The sequence below is a fragment of the Pelodiscus sinensis genome, chromosome 3, assembly GCF_049634645.1.
Source record: "Pelodiscus sinensis isolate JC-2024 chromosome 3, ASM4963464v1, whole genome shotgun sequence".
Taxonomy (NCBI): domain Eukaryota; kingdom Metazoa; phylum Chordata; order Testudines; family Trionychidae; genus Pelodiscus; species Pelodiscus sinensis.
Window position 1 is genome coordinate 69,354,795 of NC_134713.1, and position 12,490 is coordinate 69,367,284.

A 12,490-nucleotide genomic window follows, 5' to 3' on the forward strand; every position below is an offset into this window, starting at 1 on the left:
TATAAGCATGCTTATATTTAATAGTTTGGCTGCTATGAGATCAAAGTAAAATTACTATTGCTGGGGAAAAAAGAAAAAATGCATTACATTTTTATAAACAGAATCTAGGTATAATTTTTTAGCTCAGCGGAAAAAAAATCATGCAGTGCCAAAGACCGTGGACTAGCATCTGACCATTTTATGAAAGCCTTATGCACTTTAATATATTATTCTATTTCTAGTCTCAAAATAACTTGAGTCCCAACAGAAATATGAAATGCAGATTCTAGAAAGTATGCAGCAGATACAAAATTTCTTAAACATACTTGTACAGATGGGACAGCCTCTACGGCTTAGAACACTAGGGTTATTAAAGACTGGACCGCCTGTATTGAGAGGAAACATTTTCATATACCTGTTGTCAGTGCTTAGAAATAGGATTTCAAGGTAAAAGTTCAGATGATCTAGAGTGCTTCATTTACTCTTAAAGACAACATTGAAAAGAATGTGAAATATATTTGATTTTGTCAGATTTTAGTCCTGCATAAAATCACTGAAAATTATTTAATATTTATGTTGTCTTCCTTACATTATCATCTGTTGTGCACTTTGACACCCATAATCTGAGGCACACAACAGTGTTATCTATTCCCCGGCCTTTTATTCCCCAAATCATGGACTTCACCCTGCTGTTTCTGCACCATGAATAATATTCTTTTGGAGTATTACATATTATAAATGCCTTATCTCATCTTAGTCACAAAAGACCATTAGCAAACCAGGTGAATAAAGAACAAGATGGTGAACATTTGCTTCATCCTTCCTTAGGCCCCAATTCAGCAAGTTACTTTATCAGATGTGTTACCAGATTTGCCCATTACTTTGGCATATGCTCATTTATTAGGGTTACTTTTCTGAGGGAAGTAGGGTCGATAATTCTGTCAAAGTGCTTCTTGTGTTCTCAGATGGAGCTCTGCTCTACTTTTCCCTTCTTCCAGTTTCCTTCCAATGGAGCTATTCTGCAAGATGTAGGTTCACCAGGCTGGGTGACAATTGATGCAGTTGAAGTTGTGTAGCTTAATTCAACTTTTGACCTGCTGTGTAGATGTGCCCTTAATAAGCAGGAATTTAGAGTGCTACAGAGATCTTTAGTTACAAGGAGTGTTGCTGCAAAGAGAATGAGGAAGCCCAAAACTACACCCGCCCTCACCCAACGTCTGTGGGAAGAGAGAGGGAGAGAAAAAGAAACAACCAGCTTAACTATGAACATTGTTTATTTCCAGGTAGCATTTTCAGGGAGTAACTATACAAGGGGAGCCAAACAAACAGTTTTACTATACTAAATCTACCTTAAATCTAATTACAAAAGTAATTTAGGAAACTGTAACGTGTCACATAAGGCAGGATCAGGAGGAAATACCTAGGCTGTGTCCAGACTCAGGGTTTTTTTCGGGAAAAGTAGCCTTTTTCCGAAAAAACTTCCCCTGCGTCCAGACTCAAGCCGCGTTCTTTCGAAATTAAATCGAAAGAACGCGGCTTTTCTTTCGATGGCAGTAAACCTCATTTCACAAGGAAGAACGCCTTCTTTCGAAAGTTCCTCTTTCGAAAGAAGGCGTTCTTCAATGTAAATAGGGCTTCTTCGAAAGAGAGCATCCAGACTCACTGGATGCTTTCTTTTGAAAAAGCAAGCCGCTTTTTCGAAAGTTCAACGTGCAGTCTAGACGCTCTCTTTCAAAAGAGGCTCTTTCAAAAGTATCTTTCAAAAGAGGCTTGCAGTCCAGACATAGCCCTAGAGAAAAAATCTCTCACCACTCTGTGAAGCACTTCTGGGTTCCAGATGGTGCCGGACCATCAGGAGTACTGGACCGTTGGATGCCGGACCACTGAAGTTTTACTGTATTGCAATGTGGATATTGTAAGAATGCACTCAGTAAGACCCTGATCCTGCAACTCATTATGGGCAGCATTGCACCTGTCTGAAGCCCCCTGAGTTAATTTTGGGCTCTGTGGGAGCACGGTGAGCTGCAGGATCAGGATATAAGCTTGAAAGGGTAAAAGAAGACCTTTGACTGTCTGGAAGGATATTCAAACACTACCACTGTCGTTGATAGATTAGAATATTCTCCTATTGGTATAGATTTGATCTGAACATGACCACTGTGTTTGCAGGATTTTTGTGCGTACACCTGTCTAAAACAATGCCATCCATGCTTACAGCATGTGCCTTTAAAGGATATGCCTATTCCTTGTTAATTAGTGCTTAATGTTCATTGCCAGTCATTAGTGGGTAAATAGTTAAATTCATGGGGTTAGCAACTACTAAGGTAACTATGATCTTCAGGAAAATCATGCCTAGATAGTGCTTATTCTGCTTTGATCTCATTGTCCCCAGGAAACTAGAGCTCTGGGAGTCTCTTCATTTGGGAATTCATATCTTTGTTTCTTTTACTCAGTGGGCAGGAAGCATTTCCCATGCTTAGAAGTAATATTTACACATTAAAAGTCTGTTCATGTGATTTGTTTGTCCTGATTGACACTTTGAATTCGCTGTAAGCAGCCTTTCTAAAAAAAAAAAAAAAAAAAAAAATCTTCAGTCTGGTTTAAGCAGTGATAGTTTCTAGCAGCGTGGCTTTTTTTTCATTATTAAATTGAGCCTTTAGTAGATTAAGTAATGTTAACAAGAAGTTTCTCCTTAATATGCAATAAATGTATCTTGTTGGAATAATAAAAATGGTTTAGTTCAAACAATTTCATTAACATATTTACCATGATCGCAGAAAATAATGTGCAAAATCAAATCAAATCACTGTCATGATCCTGACCCTGCACTGCAAATTAAAAACACAATAGTGTCATGCATCTCCACAGCTCAACTTGGGTTCACTTAATAGAACTATGACAAAAGCAAATGTTTTGTCACTTTCAGGCTGTTGCCATGAAAATTTGAAGTGCATAATTAATGATGATTCACTCTTTAATGCATGTGTATAAAAACATATGAAGTTGCCACTGGTGCCAAGAAACACTATCTTTTTCCATGTAGAAATGGTAGTGCCATTTCAGTTCAAATAGTGAGTCAGAGGAAGGATAATGGAAGGTGTCAGCAGCACAATAAATAAGATTACAGTGGACAAGGAGAAGTGAAAAGTGTTAACTGCACAGAAATGTTCAATTAGAAAGGCAAAGCAAATTCTTTATGTATCATCTCTCTCTGACTTCTTTTAAATGTTCCTGAATAAATGCAATCTAATTGCTTGAATGCTAGTTGATAAAATAATATAAAGCTTTTTCAAAGGAATGAATGTATTATGTTGCTGAAGGTGGTTATTTTTAATATCCGTTTTTTAACCCACTAAGACCTTGAACATTTTCATTTTTAAATCAATGATGAATATTAGTGTTCCTCTTTCTGAAAGATCATAACTTCTACTAAGCAATGGCAAAAAATAAAGTGTATGCTGGATACTGTGAATTGCATTGCTTTGCTTGTTTTCTTCAATGCAGATGATGTGTAAGTGATACATCCTGCTGGATTGCAAAGGATCCAACCGGAGGTGAATGATTAGGTGAGTACTGTTTTTATCAGATCACTTCTGATGTACTTATAACATGAATTGGCATTAAATTTGTTCTACAACAAAGCAAGTTCATCCACATGATGTTTCTAATTTTGTCCTTCTTGATCTGAAAATTTGAGAATTGCCTGTTTCATCCTAGTGTAAGTTATTCTCCAGTTGTAAGAGAACAGTCTGTATCTCTGTATTAAATTTAATCTTTTCCCGGGTTTTTAACAATACACTTTGGAAATGCTTGTCATCGGATCATAATTTTTTTCCTCACTGTTCTGAACCATGGGGCGGCTCCTTGAAGGCAGTAATTTAAATATTGGGACCATTTCTGAATTAGGATTGGGAGACTTTGTTCTACCTTTTCATTTGAAACTCCTAGTCTACCTCTTATCTAATTCCCTTCTGTCATAGCAATCGGATAACCGGAACTCCTAGAAGATTTCAGTGTGACTTCATGAACAGACACCAAGGTGCTAGAGTGAAGTATTAGGCATATTTCCTTTTTAATACCTTATCCTTGTAGTAACTCCATAGGTGGAAATTTTCAGGATACTTCCGATTCTGGACCTTGCATGTGGTATTCTCTTCTCTTATTCCTTCCTAATTCAAGTCTGCATTTTAAATTGTTTCTAACATTTTGGAGTTCTGAAAATAATTTTCCATTACTGTCTGAACTGAGCTGGAGCTTTGATATGGCAAAATGCCAGGTCCTTTATTGGAGTTACTTAAGGGTGACATCTAATTCGAGTGCATGAGTCACTCTTTCTGAGAAATTGCAAAGTTTTTAAACATTGTTCAGTGTTGGAGAGACTCTGAGCTTCTTTAATACCTGAACTTTTGTCCTCAGACACACCTTCATGCTCTCAGCCAGCTTACTGTGAAAACCATGTACAGTTGATAAAATAGTTAACCAATAAACACTAACTGACATCAACAAAATCTTTGTGGAGTAGTAAGAAAGAAATGGTGTCAAACGGACTCCATCATCTCTTAAAAACTTCAGGACATAGCAGATGACTCTGTGCTGTCACCAGTCCGTCTGTATCCATAATTCTCACTCTTCTAAGCCCTGTTCATATAGTCTATCTTAATGGCTCCCCACCTAACTTGCCTTAAAGCATCTCTGACCAGACCGATCCTATTTAGACATAACTACCGAACTGACTCCACATCCCTCTGAATCCTAACTCTTAAATTTAGTCTGGTACAATCCCCAAGATGCTTTTCACTAAAGAGAATAATGAGGACATTAAGCTAAGGAATGAAGTCAGCCACTGAGTGAAGATGAGACCTAATATGACCTATGATGTTCCTTTTTTGCCATATCCAAGGACAAATGACTTCACTTGAAACTCAGTTGTGACCCATCTGAATGACCTAGCCACAGTAGGGTGTCTACAGATCCAGCCATAGAATCATAAAAGTGCAGCACTGGAAGGGACCTCAAGAGGTCTAGTCCAGTCCCTTATACTCTGCAGGACTTTGTAATAAGCAGAATATCTTTAAGAACAGGTCAGACAATCACTTCTCAAAAACTTCCAGTGAGATTTTACTATCTTCCCTAGGTAATTTGTTCCAGTGCTTAAATACCCTGTTAGAAAACCAACCTAGACCTCCCTTGTCTCAATTTAAGTCCATTGCTTATCTCCTCAGAGGTTGACGAGAATACTTTTTCTCACTCTTCCTTGTAACAAATGTGAATGTATTTGAAAACTGTTGTTATGCATTGGGTGCCGCCTCTTCAGTCTCAATGGAAAAACTGAGTTTAATCTTTCTCATAGCGCATGTTTTTTTAGAACTGTAATAATTTTTGTTGTTCTCCTCTGTACTTTTCTCCAATTCTTGAAATGTAGTATCCAGAACTGGACACAGTATTTCAGCTGAGGCCTAATTAGCATGGAGTAGAGTGGAAATATTACTTCTCAGGTTTGCTCACAACATGCCTGCTAATGCACCTCAGAATATCATTGCTTTGTTTGAAACAGTGTTACATTGCCAGTGCCATTATATTATGATCTCCTGTAATTCCTGGGTCTTTAGGAAGGAATACTTCAAAGTCAGTCATCTCCCATTTTGTATATGTGTAATTGATTCTTACTTCCTAAGTTTGTTGAATTTCATCCTACTATTTCCCTATTTCCCTAGTTTGTCCAGATCATTTTGAATTTTAATCCTATGCTGTAAAAGCACCTGAAACCTCTCCAAGCTTGGTTTTGTCTTCAGTGTTATAAGTGTACTCTCTGTCATCTAAAGTTATGGAGATGTTGAGTAAAATTGGACACAGGAGCAATCCCTGTGGAATCCCACTTGTTATGCCATTCCAGCATGACTAAAACACTTATGACCATTCTCTGGCCCCTTATGGATCTCCTTATCAGCTGCTCTGGCCTAAGCAGCGGCCCCTTTAAAAGTTCACTCAGGGTACATCTACCCTGAGGCGCTATTTCAGGATACTTCCAGTATCCCAAAATAGCTATTCTGCATCTTTTAAGCAAGCCTGTTACTTCAAAATATAAACAGGCTTGCTTCTCTGATGTCCCTGTAAATTTCATTCCACAAGGATTAAGGAATGTTCCAGAATTGCGATTTATTTCAAAATTTGGTGCTGTCTACACAGCGCCAAATCACAAAATACACTTTTTTGAAATTAACTCAAAATAAGCTACACAATGTGCGTAGCTCAAATTGCATAGCTTATTTCAAGCTAAGGGTGCAGTGTAGCTACACCCTCAGAGTTTAAATAGATTAGAAGAGGAGAAATAGAGAGCAACAGCAAATTACCCAGACTCCTAGCTCAGTCAGTATAAACTGAGGGATCGGAGGAGGAGGAGAGATCTGATTCTTTTCTTACTACACATGCCATGTTCTGCCTCCCCGCTCTCTTTTGGGCACTGACTTATGCCTACCAATCTGATGTGACCTAGGGAAGCATTGTATTTGATGTGTATTAAACAGATTGCAGGTACCAATTGATTGCATTGTTTCAAGGGAGCAAAACAACAGGAAGGAAGGAAAAGGATATCGATAAATAATCTGAGTTTTATAACCCCAACCAAGAAATGTAGCCTGTGACTAGTTTACTAACTAAGTTCAGCATTACAGCATCTAGCAGCTGGTCATTTATGTATTCCCCAGTTAACACCAGGAGGACTGTGAATTTATAGGGCAGAATTGGCCAGTAAATAATTAAACAAATCTTAATTTAGGAAGGTTGAGAATTTAAGATGTAGCTTTTTTTATGTGTAACTATATGTGTGTGTTTGTACATGAGATGTGCTTTTCATTTGTATATTCTGTATGGATGAAGAAAAATCTTAGCTTAATTTGCTGTCATACTTATTTTGCAATAGTAATATGCACTTTTAGCAGAATTACATTGAAGTGCTTAAATATGTTTAAATGAGTATATGCATATGAGAATATATGGTGCTTTTACATGCTGTTAAGTCTTCAACTATGGGCTTTTAGAAGCAGAGTCTTTATCTGTGTTTATATTTGTAGCACCTTGCTAAACAAGGGCCAGAGGAATATTTTTCAGGGTCATGCTTGCTGTATGACTTTTAGACTGATATTTTCAAAGATGCTCAAGGGAATAGCAGCATGGAAGTGATGCAGTTTCTTCAGAATTCTTCCTCCAGGGAAACAATTTAGAGACAACTTGGAATATGAGTTATTTCTCACATGTTTTTTTTTCTTTTCTCCCTTACCTCATCCCACCTGACTCGAAAATTGCAGGAGAAATATAGTAAGCTGACTTACTATATTTGTGTTAGAGAGGATTTATTCAGACTACTCATCTTATACTGAAGATTTGGAACATAGAACTGGAATAGCTCACCTGGGCCACTGAGTCCAGACTTCTACTGTTGCAGGAAGTATATCTCAAAACGCCTATTAACAGAAGCTCTCTAAGCCACTTTGAAGTTCCATGCTTTCTACTTTTTATACCCCTACTAATTAGCAATATGGGAGGGGTAGTGTGGCTGTGACCCTCTGACGCCTGTTCATGACCTCTCTGGTAGGTTGTATGTAGCATCAAAGTGTTTCAAACTAAGAGAAAAAGAGTGAAATCTCACTAGAAAAAGAGGCCCTTCTCTGGATCAAGCCAACACTCTAATGATATAGAGGATGTTGTGTCCTTTCAGATTTTCATAGAACCTAGTAATTAGCATTAAAAATCCGAATCCAATAAAGTTGACAAATTCAAAGCTAATAATATGAAATAGTGTTTTCAAATAATACATTATTAGACTATGGAATTCATTGCCACTGGAAGTTATTGAAGATAAGAACTTTTTTTAAAAAAAAAGGATTGTAATACTTAATGCTACCTAATTTTGGAGAGGATATAAAAACCTCATGCTTTGGGGTGAAGCCACCTTCTAAAATCAGGATGAGAACTGAAGTGGGGAGCAAATTATCCCACATCTATGACTGTGACATGCACTACTTCTAAAGAATTCTGGACTACTGACAACTGTTGCAGGACTGTGAACTAGAGCCACTCTGGTTTGATCCAGTGTGGTTATTCTGCCAATATTGCATTTATTGGAATTCTGGCCTTGATTGTTTATTGCGTATTGCTTATATGTCATGATCGATAGATCTGGGGAGAAGCAGGATCTTTTTGACCATTCACATACATATTCAAAAATTAATAATGTATTTAAAGACTGAGGAGCCTGGAGAGTGAAGCATAAGTGGTATGTATGTAAATGGTAAATGATATCTTAAAAGCATATGTGAGATTTTTAAAAGGATCCACAGAGAAAATAATGAACTATTATTTAAAAAGGTAAATTGCAGCAATAGCACTACTCTAATGTCATTCCCACATAGCCATCACAGCTGAATCAGTAATGTAATTTCTTTGAAATGGATGCTGCTGTAGTTGCACTTATCACTTGCAGAAAAAAATACTTCTAATACTTCTACCAAATGATAAAACTATAGTCATTTATTATTGTTTTACTAGAATTTTCCCTAGAATCTGAATAAGTTTTACCACTTGAAGCATACCATTTTTATTTCTATAACTAATATTGGTCTTCATAAAATATCTTTCTTGGGCTTCATTTTTGCTTTTGTGCAAGATTCAAATGTTGGTAGAAAATGGAAAAAAATCAAAGATATTGATTTATTAGAGTATTTTGCTTGTCTTATACATATATTGACATAACACTATTTCAGTCATTTTATATGATAGTGAATTCTTTCCCCTATTCTATGTTTTATTTTAGGAGATGATTAGTTAGCATAGGGCTTGGCTATTCTGCCCCCGCATTTCAGATGATAGCATGCACTAACAGGCTATTTTGCAGTTCCCCTTAACAAACACTGTGGATGCAAAGTAAAAGGTACTTTGTGTTAACACAGTCCTGTTTAAGGATGAACTCGATACCTTTTTAAGTGAGAGCCAGCAACGTCCGTACAGGGTACTGGGAGTTGCATACAATAAGCTGCAAATCACAATTCTGTTGTCTGAACTGAATGGCCATTAAACATAGCCTGAGGGAACTAGAACTTATTCCTAAATGTATATTAAAGTAAGGATGAAGTGTCAGAATAAAGAAGTATTGGACCAGAGTAATGAAGGGAGAAAAGAAATGGAAGCCTGCAAGGCCAGGTTTTTTTTCTATCTCACAGTATTACCATTAATAAAGATGTGTAATGCCAAATTCCACCTTCACTTAAGTCTGTGCTTAACCTCCTTGTCTTTAGATTGTGTCTTCAGTGAGGTATCTCTTTAGCACAGAGGAACATTGGGATGGGAAGAGTCATGTTTCTGATCCATTCTATGTAACATTTAGTCTTTAAATCAAGGTGTGGTGTCTTTCTGAACAATCTGCCATAGCCCAAACAGAAGTTATGGTCTTCATATGGAAAGCACTGGGCAAGGCTCTTTGGCCTGTTATGTAGGTCAGACTAACCATAATGGATCCAGCTGGCTTTAAAAATCTATGAATCTTTAAGAGGCAGGTAAACTGAGAGATGGTCTGTAAGGAGTATGACTAATGGTGATTGTAACCAGTATTCATAATGTACATGAGCCAAAGCAGCTGAATATAAGATACAGAGTTGGGTAGGAAACAGTTTTTTTTCCTACCCCTGGGGAGATATATATATGAGAGAGAGAGATCGAGAGAGAGAGATCTGATTTTTACATTTTATTATAATTAACTTTAATATCTAAAGAAAAAGTCATTTTGGCCCAAATCCAGAATTTTTTATTTTGAAAGATGTGAAAAAAAATTTATTTTGAAATATTTGAAAATTGGACCTTTCAATAATTTAAAAATATTTTCATTCTTTTTTCAAAATGGGAAAGTTGTTCAAACTGTCCTTTTCTGACATTGATTTTCTGGTTTGATGAATTAGCATTTTCCATGGGGAAAAAAATAGAAAATTATCTGACCAGCTCTAATAAAAAAGGTTTTAAGTGTGTGGATAACTCTGAGATATGACATGTAGTTAAGGTTATTTCTGAAAAGTGCACTATTTTAGTTTAAGTTTTTATGCCTCACAAATGACTGCAGTATCGAAGCACTTTCCAGTAGTGCATTAAGCAATGTGACTAATATTTGTCACATATTTGCGTTCTCATCCTCTCTCCAGAGCAAAAGGTATGTATGGTGAAATGTTTTGTTGGGGATGTCTTGTATAATATTCTCATGGTGCTATAGATTTTAGAGAAGGCAAGATCAAAGAAATTCTGAGAGCAGAAAGTGGTAAAGTTCATGAAGGCTTTCAGTTGCTGTGGGAGTTCATTCCACAGTCTTGGGCTGTTCCCAAAGAAGCTGTCTCCTGCACACATTTTTTTATAGTAGAATGATCCAGTGTGCTGCAGGAGCAATGCAGGCAACCATAGTCTTCATCCCAAAGATTATATCCCTGGGATACTTCTTTAAAGAATGTGTGAAATAGGAGGATATGTATCCGTCATCTCTTACCTCTTCGTTCTATATTACCAAATGCTTCCATGTTGGATTTTTTATGTAGGGATTTCAGAGGAAACACTCCTTGTTACTATGTTTCTATGTAAATATTAATTTAAATGTATTTGTCTTTGTTTTATCTTTATCAGCTATTCTCTTATTGTAGTTCACTATGCTTTTTTAAAGTATTCACACACAGATTGTGCATGCTGCATTTTTCAGCTATTTTTATAAACAGATACCAAAATGTATGAGATTTTTGTAGGCTTTTAAAAGAAAGGAAAAAATATAAGATAATTTAATCTCTTTAAAAAAAAACAAACCTGGATCAAATTCTGCTTTTGGATGTATGTGTGTGGGAGAGCCTCATTAAAAGCAGTAAAGCTCAGTAAACAGTCAAGGAAAGAATTAATGCCTTTATAAATAAAATGACTTCTGCCCATAGAATCGTCTGTCTGTCTGTTTTATTGCAAAAATTCTTCCCAAAACATTTCTGTTTTTTCCAAATCCATTTCTTCTTTTGGTACATGTTAATTATGTTGTAATTTTTTTTTCAGAAGAGAAGTATTAACCATCCAACACTTCTTATAGAAGAGCTAAATAGAGAAACCACAAATTAAACAAGATTAATGGGAAAACAAATAGAGATTTTGAAGGGACATTCAATTGTATATTATTGTGCTTGGAACATTTTCACATTAAAGATGAAAAAAATTCAATTTCTTGACTGAATTAAATAGCCACTTTAAGGAATGTAGAACATTCTACTTTAGAGATGATTCTATCTCTCTCTTAAATAGTTTTGTAACCTTCTATGTTTTAAAAGTGTGGTGAAAATACAGTTGCTTATTCCTTGATAAAAGGTACTTTGAGGAGAGGAAGGTGATCAGGAACAGCCAACATGGATTCATCAAGGGTAAGTCATGCTAGACCAACCTAATTGTCTTCTATGAAATAAATGGCTGTGTAGATATGAGGAAAGCAGTAGCCATGATATATCTTGACTTTAGCAAAGTTTTTTATACGGTCTCCTACAGTATTCTTGCCAGCAAGTTATAGTTGTAATTAGATGTATGGATAATAATAAAATGGACAGAAAGCTGGGCTCAATGGAGAGTTATCAATGACTGCAGGTCTAACTAGCAGCCGGTATCAAGCAAAGTGCTCCATGGGTTAATCCTGGGGCTAGTTTTGTTCAACATTTTCATTCATGCTCTGGATAATAGGATGGATAGCATAGCGAACAAGCTTATGGATGACACTAAACTGAGGGGAGCTGTAGATACACAGGAGGGTAAGAATCTAGATAAATTGGAAAATTGGGCCAAAACAAATCTGATGAGGTTCAGCAAGGACAAGTGCATAGTCCTGCACTTCAGACAGAAGAATCCCAGGCGCTGAGACAAGCTGGGGAAGCAGCAATTATGCAGAAAAGGACCTTGGGATCACAATGGATACCAAACTGGAGAGAGTGCAGCAGAGAGAAACAAAAATATATTAGTGGGTTGGGACACATTACTTATGAGGAGAGGCTGGGGGAACTGGGCTTATTTAGTCTGCAGAAGGGAAGAGTGTGTGGCATTGGATTTGTTAGCCTTCCTCTACCTGAAGGGGGTTCCAAAGAGTCAGATCTTGACTGGTCTCAATGCTGGCAGATGACAGAACAAGGTTCAGTGATTGAAAGCTGCAGAGGAGGAGGTCTAGGTTGGATTTTAGGAAAAACTATTTCACTGGGAGGGTAGTGAAGCACTGGATAGGTTGTCTAGGGACATGGTGGAATCTGCATCCTTACGGGTTTTTAAGGCCCATCTTGACAAAGCCTTGTCTAAAATTATTAGGTTTGGACTATCACCTCCTTGATGTCACATTCAACCCCAATCTTCTATGAATCTGATACTTTTTTCTTTTTTTTTTTTTCCCCACATCTTGATTGAGTGGAGACACTGGATGTATGGCTTATTACAACAACTTCATTAACTCCAGTTCCCCCTTTGTTTTCCTACCTTG

At 36.9% G+C, this 12,490-nt stretch overlaps 1 long non-coding RNA gene across 1 annotated transcript in view; it reads left to right on the plus strand.

The window, feature by feature from the left end:
• Positions 1 to 12,490, plus strand: part of LOC142827605 (uncharacterized) — a 44,923-nt gene that overhangs the window by 3,940 nt on the left and 28,493 nt on the right. Inside the window, exon 2 of the long non-coding RNA XR_012902294.1 lies at positions 3,484 to 3,545. This is a non-coding gene — a long non-coding RNA (uncharacterized LOC142827605). The remainder of the gene's footprint in view (positions 1 to 3,483; positions 3,546 to 12,490) is intronic.